Source organism: Mauremys reevesii, linkage group 18 (genome assembly GCF_016161935.1).
Source record: "Mauremys reevesii isolate NIE-2019 linkage group 18, ASM1616193v1, whole genome shotgun sequence".
Classification (NCBI taxonomy): Eukaryota; Metazoa; Chordata; order Testudines; family Geoemydidae; genus Mauremys; species Mauremys reevesii.
In genome coordinates, this window is record NC_052640.1 from 23,271,119 (window position 1) to 23,287,333 (window position 16,215).

Genomic DNA, 16,215 nt, shown 5'->3' on the forward strand with positions numbered 1-16,215 from the left:
CAAGTCTTAAAATGGGAACTACATGGCATTTCATGGGAAAGTTTTCATGGGATAGTCTGTTTTTTTGATGAAGGGAAATGAGAACTGTATCCAGTGGCACCAGGGAGAGAGAGGAGAGGGAAGGGGGTAGAAATACTGAAAAAACAAACATGAAAAAAAAATCTATTGTCCAAACCCAAAATGAAATTAAAAACATTCATTTGGTTTCAGTTAAAAATAAATCAGAACATGTTAAAGGGAAAAAATTTTTTTTTCATTTTCTTCAAAAAACTTCCCCCATCCCAAAAGAATCGTATTGCTGAAAATATTTGGAGGTGCTGCAATGGCAAAGGTCAGGGCTTGAATTGCTACCCAGGGTGTCCGAGTGAAGTCACCACTGGACAGAGTGAGCCTGGCAGTCCCTTGGTGGGCTCAGGGGGTAGAGATAAAATCACCAAACGAAGCCTCCATGCGACAGACTCCTGTGGGGAGAGGGGGGAGGAACCCCCACATACGTCAAACCTTTTCTGGAATGGGTCCTCCCTTTGATGGGAGCTGTGTGGGATCAACATAACCGACACCACACAGCTCATAAGTGCATATTACATGCATCATCTCACACATTTCCAAGGCCTCATTACCTGGGTTCCCTTTACACATCGTTTGAAGCACATTTGTCCCCAATGGAAGCAATAACTCCTCTCTGGCCTGCAATTCTCAGAACCAGCTTCTTACTCAGCATCATCTCCAGCTGAGCAGCTCAGGTAGGAAGAGCTCGGAACAAAGAGGAGGCCTGCGGAGTGCCCTGAAGGAGACAGGCCCTGACTGACCTCTGTACAAGTCCGGAGCCAAGGACTTTTACCAAGAATCTCTGGTGCTCAGTCCCACAGAGATCCATCCTGGGCACCAATAGCCAAAGCACCCAGCGCATTTCCATCTGGCACCCCAGGTCGCAGAAGTGAGACCACCTGCCATGCCCAGCACTTGTGCTATGAAAAGGCTTGCTCTCCCTGGGTCACTGGTATACATAGTTACTTCATGTCTTGAACTCCCTGCAGAGGGGCTCAGTGAAAGCCAGATGTGCCGTCACTCACAGGCTTTTTAAACTGCCTACTTGCTCAGGACCAGCTACTGGGAAAGAGTTGGCTACAATTGTCACTGGCAACCTCTCTATCACCAGCTCAGGGCTTTTCTTCCAGGAGCAGAATATTGGGCAAAGTGAGAGTGAGGGGCCAGGTTCTCAGCCGGCACAAAGCAGCCTCGCTCCTCTGAAGACAAGGGGGCTATACTGATTTGCACCAGCTGAGGATGTGACATGGAAACTCTGTGGAGCGTTGCTACACCCATGACCCCACGGCAGGTGAACCAGCTTGGACCTAGAATGCTAACCCACCATTAACCTTCCCCTCTGAGTTAAAATGCAAATGGGTCCTGCTTTGTTGCAGAGACATGGCCGGGCCCTCCTGTGTGAGCCGACAAGGTTCTTATTGGCTATTTCCACAGGGCCCCCAGGAAATGCTTCCTGAGACTCAGCAGCTGGAGGGTGCGCAGCATCAATAAGAACATAAGAACATAAGAACGGCCGTACCAGGTCAGACCAAAGATCCATCCAGCCCAGTATCCTGTCTGCCGACATTGACCAATGCCAGGTGCCCCAGAGGGAGTGAACCTAACAGGCAATGATCAAGTGATCTCTCTCCTGCCATCCATCTCCATCCTCTGACAAACAGAGGCTAGGGACACCATTGCTTATCCATCCTGGCTAATAGCTATTTATGGACTTAACCACCATGAATTTATCCAGTTCTCTTTTAAATGCTGTTATAGTCCCAGCCTTCACAACCTCCTCAGGTAAGGAGTTCCACAAGTTGACTGTGCGCTGCGTGAAGAAGAACTTCCTTTTATTTGTTTTAAACCTGCTGCATCAGACTTTTTCATATCAGGGCCCTGCCTGGCCTCCTCGTCAGGCCTCTATAGCAGAACACAGTGCCGGGCACTGCTTCCCCTCATCTGGGGTTCCCAGAGCACTGGTGAAAAACAAGCCATCCTACACCCATGGCAGCTCAGTAGAGACCACCACAACGTCTCAGCACTCAGCATTTCTCCTCTCTGTCCTGGAACAGAACCACACATGCTCGGAGCAGACCCTGAACTCCTCTCTGAGGAGGCGATTCTGCCTTCAGAACTTAATTAGAAGCTGACTTGCTCGTGCGTTACTAACCTAAGCAGATACACAGGCTTGTTGCTGCTCCCATCATGCTCTCTCCTCGCCCTCACATTTATCAAGCTGTATCTGCATTTAGTTCCCCTGTGGGTCCAGGGACAGAATAGGCCCACTGCTCCTCCTGCATGTCGTAAGAGGTGACTAAAAGGGAGCTGCCTGGAGAGGGATGGGCTCTGCCAGGTTAGAAATTTGCCCAAGACACACCATATGATGAGCAAGTCAACCATGTCCTTATAGGACTGATGACTGCCTGGGTTAATAATGACCGCGCCATCCATCTCCCACCAGGGTGGATGCGACAAGTACACTACTGGTGTAACCCCAACAAAGAGGATCCGTGGAAGAGATAACATCACCATAGCCACATGGAATGTAAGGACCTTGAGACAAATAGGGAGGCTGAAAGAACTCACGTATGAAATGGAACAATACACCTGGCACCTCCTAGGAATCTCTGAGGTCAGATGGAAGAACTTTGGAGAGGTACTAACGGAAGAAGGCCATGTGCTCTATTACAGTGGAAAGGACAAACATGTCAATGGCGTAGGATTTCTTGTGCATAAAGATATCAAGAATTCAGTATTAGGATGCAGTCCAATGTCCAGCAGGCTTATTTCCATCCGTCTAAAGGCAGCACCATTTAATATCACAGTGGTACAAGTCTACGCCCCTACAACAGACTATAACAATGAGCAAATTGAAGATTTTTACAACCAGCTCCAAGACATGATCGATAAGGTACACAAGAAAGATGTTCTGATTGTACAGGGAGAATGGAATGCCAAAGTGGGTACCAATGCACAGGCAGATTGGTGAGATTATTGTGACCCTTTCTGTAATGTGATAACCAATGAAAGAGGAATGAGACTTCTGCAGTTTGCCAACTATAACAATCTGGTTCTTGCAAACACATTAGGAGCACATAAAGCGTCCAGACGATCAACGTGGCATGCACCTAATGGTCTACATCACAGCCAGATCGACTACGTCATGGTGCAAAACCCATTTCGTTCTGGGATTAACAGAGCTAAAACTTGCCAGGCCTTTCCACCACTCTCACTGACATAGCCAGGAGCTCAGCTTCCTAGCCTTGCACCTGGGGATCTGGAAGATACCAGCAAATACTGCAAAAGGAGGAAATATGTAGAAGGGTAAATAACTTCGCTTTTTCTTTCCTTTTCCAATAAGACACCTTATCTCTTAGTATCAGAGGGGTAGCCATGTTAGTCTGTATCTACAAAAACAATGAGGAGGCCTAACAAATTTATTTGGGCATAAGCTTTTGTGAGTAAAAAACCACTTTTTCAGATGCATGGAGTGAAAATTACAGATTCAAGCATAAATATTCTTGCACATGAAGAGAAGGGAATTACCTCTTCATTAGTGATGTTGTTGAAGTAGGAGATACCCAGGATTTTACGGAAGTATCTCATCTCTACTACCTGTATTTTCCATTTCCCTCTCTTGGTATTGACACCTCCTCATCAATTACTGGGAGTGGACCACATCCACCCTGACTGAATTGGCCTTGTCATGACTGGTTCTCCACTTGTAAGGTAACTCCCTTCTCTTCTTGTGCCAGTATATTTATTCCTGTATCTGTAATTTTCACTCCATGCATCTGAAGAAGTGGGGTTTTTACCCATGAAAGCTTATGCCCAAATAAATATTTCAGCAGCAGACAATGCTAAGATGGACTTAATACAGTTTGCCAGCCATATTGACGAAAAACTGCATACAAAAAATCCACACACATGCTGTCAACCTGACAATCAAACTGCAGAATAACACCACACAAATGGCCCCACATTGCAGGCTTCGGCATAAAGCCCTAGCTACCCTGTGCTTCCAGCCTGTGCTCTGGTAACTGTCCATGGTGCTGAGATCCCAGGGACTCCACCAAGTGCAGTTGGCACAACTGCCTCCCCCGCACAACATGAGCACAAACTTTAAGAATCCTTGTAGTTCAGCCTGATTAAACACATGTTACAATCACACTATTTTCTGCAGCCAGTAGTGCCATGGAATTTCCACCCCGTGTGCCCAGTAATATAGCTCTGCCCTGGCCCACTGAGAGTGCTCAGTGTGGAGCTTAGCCATGTCCCTTAAATGGAAGACACCCTATTCCTGGGCTGATGCGGCTGAGGTGCCATGCCATGTCAGGAGACTTGGGGTGAATCAGCCATGTGTTGAGTGCCCTCAACCCCCAGGGACTCCAATGAGAACTGAGGTTGCACAGTACTTCACAGAAGCAGGCCGCAGGTGTTAAACAAACAAGCAAACTTGGGGGTTCTTATATCCTGTGCCTCTAGACACAACTGTTGCAAAGTTGGAGTTCTCTTCAAGGCTGTTTGCTCAGCCATTCAATAGGCACCGCTTGGCAGTTAGTACCAGGGGATGAACATCTACTGTGTGAGCTATGAGCAGCTGGGCTGAGAGGAACTCCCTCCCCAACCTGAGAGTCCCCTGCTATCCATTTGACTGTTTGATTATTCATCCTCTCTGAAGATTTCCAAAGATGACCACCCACCCTACTTCTACCTCTTTAAATATTGAAACAGCAGCAAGTACATCAAACTAGGAAACTCTCCCTAGGTATAAATAGATCTGTGTGATTTCATGAGTAACCTAATTGTGTTGAGGTCAATTGCAGGCAGCCCGTGTGATTCAATAGAGTGAAATGACATTAGGAGAGTTCAGATGAACCACAAGCTGAAGAAAAGCATGGGGGGAGCTGAAGGGCTACTGGAGAAGCGAATACAATGAAGTCTCATTTGATTAATCAAAGCCGGATTTGGTTAAAGGGTTATTAAGAACAAAATTGCCTTCTCAGCTTTGCTAGAGGAGACTTTGTTTATCAATGTTTTGCAACTTTGTGACATTTCCTCTCTGGTTAAGCAGACAATAGAAGCTCTTTGAGCAAAGTTTCCAAAAGCAGGCGGTGGAGGGAGAGGTTCTGCCGTCCCCCCACCGCAAACCCACCAGCTGGGAACTCTTTGGGGAGAACAGTCAGAATTGATATTATCATCCTGGGCCAGGAGTCTCAGAATTGACGTGCGACTTATATGCCTCAGGTTTGGTTGCCCGAATTGCGACACAGTAAAAACATGAGACATGCTCCTTAGCTCCACTCCAGGCCTTGACGCCGGGTAAAAGGGCCAAAGCGGTGTAAAGAGGCTCTGGGTGAGGGAGACGCCACAAGCTGCCTTCTTAGGTCCTCTTTGCAACCCCCAGTTTAGGGGGCACGCCAGGGGTGTGACTAAGGGCAGGAGGGGCACGTGGAGAGAGGGGCCACAGCATGCTGCAGCCCACAAGACACAGGACAGCCCAGGGAGGCTGCTGGAACTTGGACAGGACCCAGGGTTGTCAATCAATTATTCTAGGAACCTCTCCAGCCCCCAGAGCAGCCCAGGATCGGAAGGGCGCCAAGGCGGTTTAAAGCCAGCTTAGCCCCTCTTCCCCCGGGCTGTGAGTTCAGTGCTGCATCTCGCACACACCGCATGGAATCTCGGCCCTGGTTCTCAGAGGGTGGATGCTCGGCAATTTCCAAAAACAAGTCCCTTCCCTTAAGGCCTCTCAGCTGGGCACCCAAAATCATCAATCACTTCTTGGTCCTTTTGCCCTTTTTTTTTTGGTGAACCGTCAATTTAAACAGCTTTGGCTAGAGCAGATGCTAAATGGCTTGGTTTCTAAATGACTTTCTCCTCTTTTTACAGAAACTCCAAGACAACTTTTCTAAATATAATTAATCAACTCAAAAATAACTTCTGTGGGAGATGAAGCAAAAAGGTCTAGTTCAAAAGTCTTCAGCAGTCAGAGGTGTAAAAAGCTGAGGGCGAGCTAAGGGAGTTTAACAAGTTGTGCCATCATTATTCAGCCACAGATCAATAATGCTATCTTAAAACATAGAGGTTTGAAACAAATAAATACACAGAAACCCAGTTCCATGAGGTTTTCTGCTTACGGTTATTTATTTTTTTATTCCCCTCAGGCAAATGGAACCATCTCAGATGATTTAAAAAAAAAACAGTAGTTTTTCTAGTCAAACTTTAGAAAGTTTGAGAGAATGGATTTGCCCCTTGACACTGTTTTTCACACTATGCTCAGCCTGACACCCTGCCTATGCCCTGAAGTTATGGAGATCAATGCACAACGGTTATATCTGCAGAGCCCCAACTGAAAGGCCCCTGCTGGGTATTTGCCCATGTTTACAAAGAAAAGAACTCAGGAGACATGCAGCCCAGACACTCTGACTGTACGTCTACACTGCAATTAGACATCCTCAGCTGGCCTGTGTCAGTTGACTCAGGCTCACAGGACTCAGGCTACAGGGCTGTTTAATTGCAATGTAGACCTTCGATCTTGGGCTGGAGCCTGGGCTCAGGGACCCTCCCACCTTGCAGGGTCCCAGATCCTGGGCTCCAGCCTGAACCTGAATATCCACAGCACAATTAAACAGCCCCATTGCCTGAGCCCTGTGATCCAGAGTCAGCTGACATGGGCCAGCCACGGGTGATTAATTGCCGTGTTGACGTACCCTAAGGGGCTTGTCCAGATTATTCAGCCTCTTTGCCAATCTGATGAATTTGTCACATGCATTTGGAACCATTTTTAGCCTGAGTGATCATAAAAATGGGGTAAAAAAACCATTAAAAGATGCAGTTTATCAGGTGCTGACTACAATTAATCCCCTTCTCTCAACCAAACATAAGACACCGCCTGGCAGTGACGAAGAGTGCATCTTACAAGTATTTTCTCTTTTAGTGCCAGTGCTTTCAGCATGTTGGTACAGCTTTCAAAACAATGAGCACAGTTCAGTTCAGGGTATGTCTACACTAAGGAACCTCTGCTGGCACAGCCCCACATGTAGACACAGCCTAAACTGAGAGAAGGTGTTTTTTTGGTGGTGTAGGAACACTACTCCCCGAACGACATTAGCTAAAGCAACAGAGGCTCTCCTTCATCGACATAGCTGTTTCTGCTCAGGGGTTTTGTCAGCATAGCTATGTTGGTCGGGGGTGTGGCTTTTTCACATTCCTGATTGATGGAGCTATGCCACCATGATTTTTAAGGGTAGATTACGCTGTACTCTGCTTTTTGATAGGTGTGTGGTCTCAGGCCCTTATCCAGGACAGCACCTAAGCACTTCATAAACTCATAGACGTTAAGGTCAGACGGGACCATCATGATCATCATTCCTGCTCAACTTTGGCTGGAATTTGGCCTGGGCCCTGGGTTTAGCACTCTTCTGTAGACCAGTATGGACTCTTACATACCTTTAAGGGGTCATGACTTAGGTTTCACATCTCATCTGGAAGTAGAACCACAGAAGCAGCTGTCAAACTAGTTCAGTATAGATTTAAAAGGGAAGAGCACCATCTATTGAATCACCAACACCATTCCTCCAACTTGGTAACCCTGGATTATCTCCCATCCAAGTAGGAATTTAGACTTAACCTGCTTAGTTTGTAGGATACAACAGGACCATAGATCATCCAGCCTGACTTTCTGAATAAGATAGCCCATCCACTCTAACTCAGTTGCTCCTCTATTGAGGCCAACACTTGCATTTGACTAAAAGCATCTCTCGCAGAAAGGCATCCAATCTTGAGCTGAAGACAAGAGATGGAGAATCCACCACTTCCCTGGTAATTTGTACCAAGGGTTAATCACCCTCCCTGTTAAAAATGTGTGCCTAGCTTCTCATTTGAATGGGTCTGGCTTTAACTTCCAGCCATTAGTTCTTGCTATGCTTTTCTCTGCTACATTAAAGAGCCCTTTAGTACCTGGCATAAGGTGCATGGCTTCAGTACACATGGAACTTCCCCATTGAGTGAACAAAATCTAATGTATATCAGCACTGGAATCTTACCTCCAAATCCTCTGTCTTAGGCAAGACTAGAAATCATTCACTCCATCTTCAAATGGCAGTTCAAAGCCTTTACATCACTCCTAGGATTAATTAGGCAGACAAATAATAATCCAAGGTAAGCCTTACCAAGGCTTATTAAGTGTGACATGGTCAATTCCCACCATGGAGAACCCACCAGAGGAGAAAATTCAGTGTGCATGGGTAAATCCCAAAAGTCTCCTAAGGAAATTCAGTGTTTTCCTCCAACAAATAGCAGGTGCTGGGGTTAATCCCCACAAAGGAAGGTTTCCAATGAAATCTGACTTGGGCAGGGTGTCTGCTCTCTAGATACTTGCTTTACAAGTTGCCTTAAGTTTACATGTGTTACATACTTGAGCGTGTAACAAAAGCTTGTTACAGGTGACACCCAGTAGAATTTCTGCTAGCCAATCAGATAGCTGGATAATTGTCAGCTATACTATAAAAAACAGAGACCAGATACTGTGGGCCTGATTCACATATGGTAAGTTTACATCGGTGTAACTCCACTGGTGCCAATGGACACACGCCTGACGTTGGCCTGGATGGGGGAAAGCACTTCAGTCAGTTGAAGGCATGCTTAAAAGCTGCTGTGAACTGGGACACTTTCCTGACTCAGGGCTTTAGAGGGACCGAGCCCCTTGCGTCAGTCCTCATTTATGCCAGCGTCCCGTGCAAGCAAGGCAAATCAGGCCCTTCGTCACTATAATTAGAGAGGGGAGTGTACTTCTAATAATTCTGTCAGCAAATCGGAGCCCCTTAGTAACAATACAGAAACATTCTCCTTCCGTGAACTCGCTGTTTTTGAGTGCATCAGGGATTCTTCTCTAGAGCAGAGGGAAAATTATCAGAGATGGGCCATCTTTTTGCTCTGTATTTGTACAGCACCTAGAAACTGGGGTCCTGATCTATGCCTGGGGGCTCCTAAGTGCTACAGTGATACAAATAACAAAACAACAACTTTCATACCTAGATTTCAACCCCCCAGCACCTCTCCAAAGTCCCGGAATGCTTTGAGCTGAGCTTTTGATTTGGCCCATTAGAGTTAGGGGCCATAAAGTTTGGGCATGGCTGAACCCTGGTTTTGGTTTAGTTCCCATTATTAAACCTCAGCTGGATAGGTATTTTCTTTCCACCAACCAGCTGCCACTCCACTGCACCAACCTGCAGTGCTGCCACAAAACAATCTTTGGAAGTGTGTCTGGCAGAACGGGCAGACTCTGTGCAGAAAGGCCTCAGCAGTGGGTGCTGCAAGCCAAGATGGAGGCACATTGGTGGAGCTGTGCTGCAGCTTGGGAATTAAATAATAGAAGTATTGCAGGGCACATGAGATGTGCATCTGCAGAGCTGCTGGACACAGAACTAGACTAGTATGGAGTGGGGGTTTGCAGGTCAGGCAGGAGGTGGATTGGCAGGACGTCAGGAGGAATTAGCACTACTACTGCTGGCACTGACTGCCGCTAGATAGCAAGCACATTCAGGAAGCCCTGAAAGTCAAACTATATTAGGCACCAGAGTTGCTTTTGCTCCTAGAGAGGTGAAGAGCCCTAAAACCATGTTTCCATTCCAGCCATGTTGTCTGTGGTCACAGCCCATGCAGCAGCTCCATAGTATTGTCTTTGCTGCCACGTGGGGAGTAACACACAGCGCTACAAGGAGAACCTAAAGCAAGAGAGTGAAATATTTGCAGAGCTCTGTGTGTTTCATTAGGTTACTTCAAATCTCATTTTCCTCGAGCAGCCCCATACTGTCTTCAAAATGATTACAACAAAAATAAATAAATAAGAGGCAGCAGCGGCCAGCCGGGCTGCACTACAACATTTATTTCATATAATGCATCATTTATTTCCAATTATCCCCATCCACTTGGCAGATCAGCAATGGAAAGTTTGCAGAGTTGCAGAACAGCTGTGGCAGGAGCAAGCGTCTCCGGCACGAAGCGGTGACGAGTGAAAGGCAAGGCAGAGGATAGATGGATTTTTTAGCACGGATTATTAAAACACCAGTTTGAGAGAGAGAGAGAGAGTTGTGCAGATAGCAGCATGTCAAGATGACACCAGGGAAGTGGTTTTATGGACGGAGACTTTGGAACCCCCCATCACTTCAGGTCAAACAGAGAAGATGTGTCCTCTATATGTGACGCATCTGGTGCAATATCCCAGCTTGTCAGATCGCCTTGGAACTAACATGAAGAGATAGGTTTGACAGGCGCAGTGTACAGCCAGTGAGCAAGCTGCAGGAAGTGTACACCAGAAAAGAATGGGGAGGGTGTTATAAGTGCCTCTTGCAGTCCCATGCATCATTAGTTAGTCTCATCTTCCACCCTTCCTACCTCAAAATCATAGTTACAAATATAAGGACCTTCCCCCTCCCTCAGACCTTCACCCCGTTCTGCAGCCAGATTGGAGACTAGTCTTTCAGACTCTGGAATCTTCAGGTTAGAGATGAGACCAGCCCAACCCTCCAGATGCAAATACACACACTTGGGGGTAGTTTGGATCCGAACTTTCTAACTCAAACCCACTCACTTGGAGCAGCAGAAGTGAAAGTGCTTGACATCTCTCATCAGAAGCAAGCCTGCTCCCATGAGCCTTCCTGCCCAGTTGGAAGGACTCAAGAAGTTTGGAGGAGCCTCTAAGCTTTCAGATGCTTTTCTGAAACAAACTAAAACCTCCCTCTTAAGGTTCTCCCATCACTAGCTGTATTCCGGGTACATTCCATCCACATTCTGCCAGGAATGTTCCCTACTCCCTAGCTAGATGGGATGGTGTGGATGCAGGGGGTGCTCTGGACAGGTACTGGCTCAGGTTTTCATTTATAATGGTGCCTTTATGACCAGATTCACAGGTCTCTCTTAGTTAAGCCATTGTAAGGTTGCTGACGTATCATGAAGGATTTTCTAATGGGGTTCATTGGACTTTAAGATTTATCTAGAAAGTCCCAATTTATTGAATTAATGCTGCAGAACAAAACCATGGCTCCTTAACAAGTAGCAAATCAGTATTTTACAGCAACATAACTAATAAGGCCATTAATACAAACTGGGCTTACTCCTGGCATTTAGATCATTGTAAATCTCTCTCTCGGTGCTGGAATTATTTATGCCATCCTAGCCACGCTGGAAGCGCTGTCGTTCTTTATCAGGCTCAGAGATTTAAACGAGGAGATTGTGATTCTAAACATAATAAAGGAAGGTTGGACAACATTGATACCATGGGAATAGGGCCAGATCCTGTTCTCAGTGGCATCGGTGTAACCCTAGAGCAATTCCATTGAGTTCCATAGAATCACTCATTTACAGTGTAAATGAGAACATTATGCTGGGCACTACTGGAATGCAGAGACTCCCTTTGACATGAGGGCTCCCACGTACATACACAGAACAAGAGACAGTCCCTGGCCTCAACAACTTCCAAACTAAACAACGGTCAGACAAAGGAGCAGGAGAGAGAGACAGAGCATCATCCCCATTTCACAGATGGGGGGCTGAGGCCCTGAGAGATTCAGGCTAGGTCTACACTAGACTTCTGCTGGCAGCGGTGTGAAGAGGTGGACTCCCTGTCTGACACTGCTGTGCTGGCAAAAGCCCTAGTGTGACTGCAGCTATACTGGCAAAAGTGCAGTTTTGCTGGTATAAGCTGTGTCCCACAGGAGCACTCTGCTGGTATAGTACACTGGTATAGTATACCTCTACTGTAGACCTGACTTACGGGACTTGCCCAAGGTCACCCAGAGAGGGACTTACAGCTGCTCCATACTGATTATTGTGCCTTGACGGCGCACTCTGACGCAGCCCGACAAAACTCTTACAAGCTGTTTTGCTGCAGCAGCTTGTAACTTTGGCCTCACCCTCAGCCAAACTGAAAACTGAGGTTACATACCAGCCAGCTCCTCAACAACCTTGTCAAGCCCCATCTGGAACCTGGAAAGTATCATGCCCCAAGCCATCAGACAAGGTACTTATCCTATCAGCATGTTGACCAATGAAGTGACAATCGACCACAAAGTGGATGCGGGAATTAAGAAAGTCAGCACCACATATAGCCCCTCTATCACTGAATCTGGAAGAACATGGTGTGGCGGGTTCCCCCTGGGGTGTCACCTGGAACTGGGGTACCGCTAAGCCCTGTAACCCACCAGCCTGAGCTCCCTCTCTCACTGTGCTGCTGTGACAAGCTGCAGACCCACTCCTGGTCCTACACTTCCACCAGCATTCACAGTGACAGGGACACACCTAGCTGCAGTTACATGCTGGCTCTCAGACCAGCCCCTGCATAAACCAACAATAGCAAGGCTAAAACCAAGGTAAGTCTCAGCTCCCCAGGCACGCACCCCCTCTGGAGCATAAACCCAACATTATACTGTCTTGTGCTGCACAGGGAACTGTACAGTGTAAGCTCACAGAGTTCGCCCCTGCTAAGCCCAGGGTTTTGAGTTCAATCCTTGAGGGGGCCATTTAGGGATCTGGGGCAAAAATCTGTCTGGAGATTGGTCCTGCTTTGAGCAGGGGGTTGGACTAGATACCTCCTGAGCTCCCTTCCAACCCTCATATTCTATGATCACTTCCCCCTTTTGCCTCTGTGCTGCGAATCTCTCAATCACAGCCATGCAGGGGGTTGTCAGTGAGGGATGGGAAGCTGCTGCGAAGCCGCAGCCATATTGGGGCATTCTTGTCTTGGCCATCAATGTCAGGGGCTCATGCCCAGTTCCTCTCTCTCTGGGAAGTCAGTGTGAATTCACACAGTTCTGTCAGGAGAGTGACAGGAAGGAGAGTCATATGCCCCCCTCAGAGCGTCTCCACTGTCACACTGCATCCGACAGGGAGTGCAGCAGCTGCTGAGCCATTAGTTCTCAACTAAAGGAGAGGGCAAAGGGATGCGAAGGCCATGTGACCCCACAATGATGGTTATAGCACTTTGCACCTGTGACAGACCCAGGCCAGTGGGGTCCAGGAGTCTGGTAGAGGGCAAATATACTGGTCACTGGGTGAGTAGTTTTCTGTTCCCTGAGTGACCAGAGCAGGGGCTGCACTAGAGTAATCAGGAACCTGCTAGAACCAATTCAGGCCGACAGGCTGATTAGATCACCTGCAGCCAATCAAGGCAGGCTAATCAGGGCACCTGGGTTTAAAAAGGAGCTCACTCCAGTCAGGGAGGGGGGAGCCGGAGGAGAGGAAGTGCATGTGAGGAGCTGGGAGCGAGAGGGTGAGCTGCTGCTGGAGGACTGAGGAGTACAAGCGTTATCAGACACCAGGAGGAAGGTCCTGTGGTGAGGCTAAAGAAGGTGTTTGGAGGAGGCCATGGGGAAGTAGCCCAGGGAGGTGTAGCTGTCATGCAGCTGTACCAGGAGGCACTATAGACAGCTGCGATCCACAGGGCCCTGGACTGGAACCCGGAGTAGAGGGCGGGCCCGGGTTCCCCCCAAACCTCCCAACTCCTGATCAGACACAGGAGGAGTTGACCCAGACTGTGGGGAAGATCACTGAGGTGAGCAAATCTGCCAAATAAGCGCAGGACCCACCAAGGTAGAGGAGGAACTTTGTCACACCCCTTTCAGCTGAAAACCCCAATGTGCTTTGCCAACACCAAGTAACTTCACAGCCCCTTCTGCTCCCCAACACACAGAGTCCCTGCAGCACCAGATCAGAGTGAGCAGCCTCCTTCTAAAGAGACAGACAGACACTGAGTGATGTGCCCAAGGCTATGCAGCAAGTCAGTATTGCAGATGAAAACAGAACCCAGGAGTCCTGACTCTCCATCCCCCACTTTGATCACTAGACAACAGTGTTCAGTATTCACAGGCCCTGCTAAAAATGAGCCCTCAGGACCCAGGAATGGAGCCTGCCAGCCCCTGTCTCCAGACATATTGAGACAATTTCCTGATCAGAATCTTTTCTCACTAGGCACAAAAAGAGGAATCCTGCCTGTGACTATCGTTAAGGATCTGGCACAAACAAATGGGGAGCGAAGGAATCAAAGTGCAGCAGACTCTCCAAGGGCTTTGAATTCACACGCCCCAGATGGCTGAGACCCATAAAGACACAACATGGCCATGAGTTCAGGCTGGAGCTATGTCTCCAGCCTGACAGGCTGTGAATGGTCTTTAAACACAGTCCTACCTACATTGGCTCCTTGGGGTGTGGCTTCTGTCCAGGACATTTTGTCAGAAGGTGAGTTCCTGCTTCCCCCACAGGGGTCCACACTGTTGTTTCCGAGGCTCTGTGGAACATACAGATTTAGAGCAGCCCCCTGCAGCTGCCTAGAACCCCAGAGAAGTCGGGTGGGGAGGGGTGTCCCTGCAGGCAAAGAGCTCTGTCTGGGCAGATGCAGTTGTGGGACTGGGGCCTGAGACTTTCAAGAAGTTAGTAGTGGCTAGACCATGTAAAGAGGTTTACAAGTTGCTGATGGCTCCCAGCTGGTCTTTAGCTCAACCTGAAGAAGAAGAGACTTGGGATCTGTCTACATTAGGAACACTACAGCTGCAGCACGGACACTTGCTGCAGCAGCTGCAGCACGGACACTTGCTACAGTGACAGAAGGGGTTCTTCCATCACGGCAGTAAATCCACCTCCTCAAGAGGTGGTAGCTAGGCCAACGGATTTCCTCCATCACCCTAGCGCCGCCTACATTGGGGGTTAGGTCAGCTTGATTATATCTCTGAGGTGTGGGTCAATCGAACTTTATAGTGTAGACCATCCCTCATACTTTAACCTGCAGCCATCATGGGTTCAGTGCCCACTAATGACCCATCCAAGGGCATCATTACATATACATTTAATCAAGCAGCCTGCCTGCCAGAGTACTTACAAGGCTGGAGTGGTTCTCCAACCTCACGTAGTGAAAAGATAATGGGTGAAAATCATCCCTGGTGCATATCGCCTAAGTGCACCAGAATGATGCCTGGAATTAATTGAACACAATTTGTTTGTAAAAGTAAGGGACTAAATTCAGTGCTGACATACACACATACACACCCCTTGACTTTAACCATCATTAGAGTTTAATGCTTTACTATTCATTAATGTGTCTGAAGCATCTACATACAACAGCAGTGAGGGCCATGGAGGCAGGTAGACAGAAAGCAGCCAGCCATGCCACAGTCAAAATCCACTGAGCAAGAAAACAAAGATTGCACAATTAAAAGCTGTTTGGTCCCTGACACAGACCCAGGAATATTGTAAATATCAGGAAAGAGGTTGCGGGGGGAGGAATGCTCTTAAGTATGCTGACAAATCTCAGTGAATGCTAATTATTTCTGGCATTATCTGCACAGACAGATAAGGTTTTCATTAATAAAGTTGAAAAAAGCCTGGGTGCCAAGTAAATCTGCAAATTAACCAAGACAATCAGCAAAATACGGTCAGGTGGAGGAAACAATTAGGTGGCAGGCTAGCAGAAGTGGCAGCTAATTAGCTCAGCGGCTAGACCCAGAGTGGCTTTGTTTCGTAGGTTGCCTAGTAATTCATGGCATGTTGGAAATGAAATCGTTAGTAATCTTTCATACTTGGGGCCTTATTAAAAACACTATCTGTACTTATTTAATTGGAAAGAGATAAACTCGGGCAGGCTAAGGAGCCAGAGCGAGTGAGCTGCATTTTCTGGTTATAGGCAGACTCTCATTTAAAGAGGGAGGTGTGAACTTCCACAGATTCGGAGAGTTTATGGCCAGAAGGGATCATTAGATCATCTAGTCTGACTTCCTGTACATCACAAGTCAGAGACTTTCACCCAGTTACCCCTGGATTGAGCCCAATTACTTGTGTTTGATTAAAGGCATCCAGCCTGGATTTGAAGACATCAAGAGACGCAGAATCCACCACTTCCCTGTGTAGTCTGTTTCATCATTATCCTACTTAACTCTGACCTATGGCTTCCCATGCCTAGATCGCAAAGAGCTCTCCAACAGAAGGTAAGTCTCATTACCATGTGTTTTCAGCAGGCTCGAAAGCACAAAGGGAGTACGTCTGTGTCAAAGAGACACCCTCTGCACCAAAAGGGAAAACGATGGAAACAAGCAGGCCTGTCGACAGGTTCCAATTCAAGCACACGTGCAGGTTGTGACCCATCACGCAGGCATCTGCTAAAATAGCAAGTGAGTCTGTTGCAGTCTGCAAGAACATTGT

At 47.5% G+C, this 16,215-nt stretch overlaps 2 long non-coding RNA genes across 2 annotated transcripts in view; one reads left to right on the top strand and one right to left on the bottom strand.

Annotated features, from left to right (window-relative positions):
- LOC120386259 overlaps positions 1 to 8,412 on the bottom strand; it is a 117,479-nt gene extending 109,067 nt beyond the window's left edge. The window contains exons 1-2 of the long non-coding RNA XR_005589615.1: positions 8,251 to 8,412; positions 8,076 to 8,155 (exon numbers count right to left, since the gene is read on the bottom strand). This is a non-coding gene — a long non-coding RNA (uncharacterized LOC120386259). The remainder of the gene's footprint in view (positions 1 to 8,075; positions 8,156 to 8,250) is intronic.
- A 121-nt stretch (positions 8,413 to 8,533) lies between these two features.
- On the top strand, positions 8,534 to 15,996 carry LOC120386260. The gene is made up of 3 exons (XR_005589616.1): positions 8,534 to 8,577; positions 13,996 to 14,262; positions 15,866 to 15,996. It is a non-coding gene; the product is annotated as an uncharacterized LOC120386260 (long non-coding RNA).
- The last annotated feature ends 219 nt before the right edge of the window (positions 15,997 to 16,215 follow it).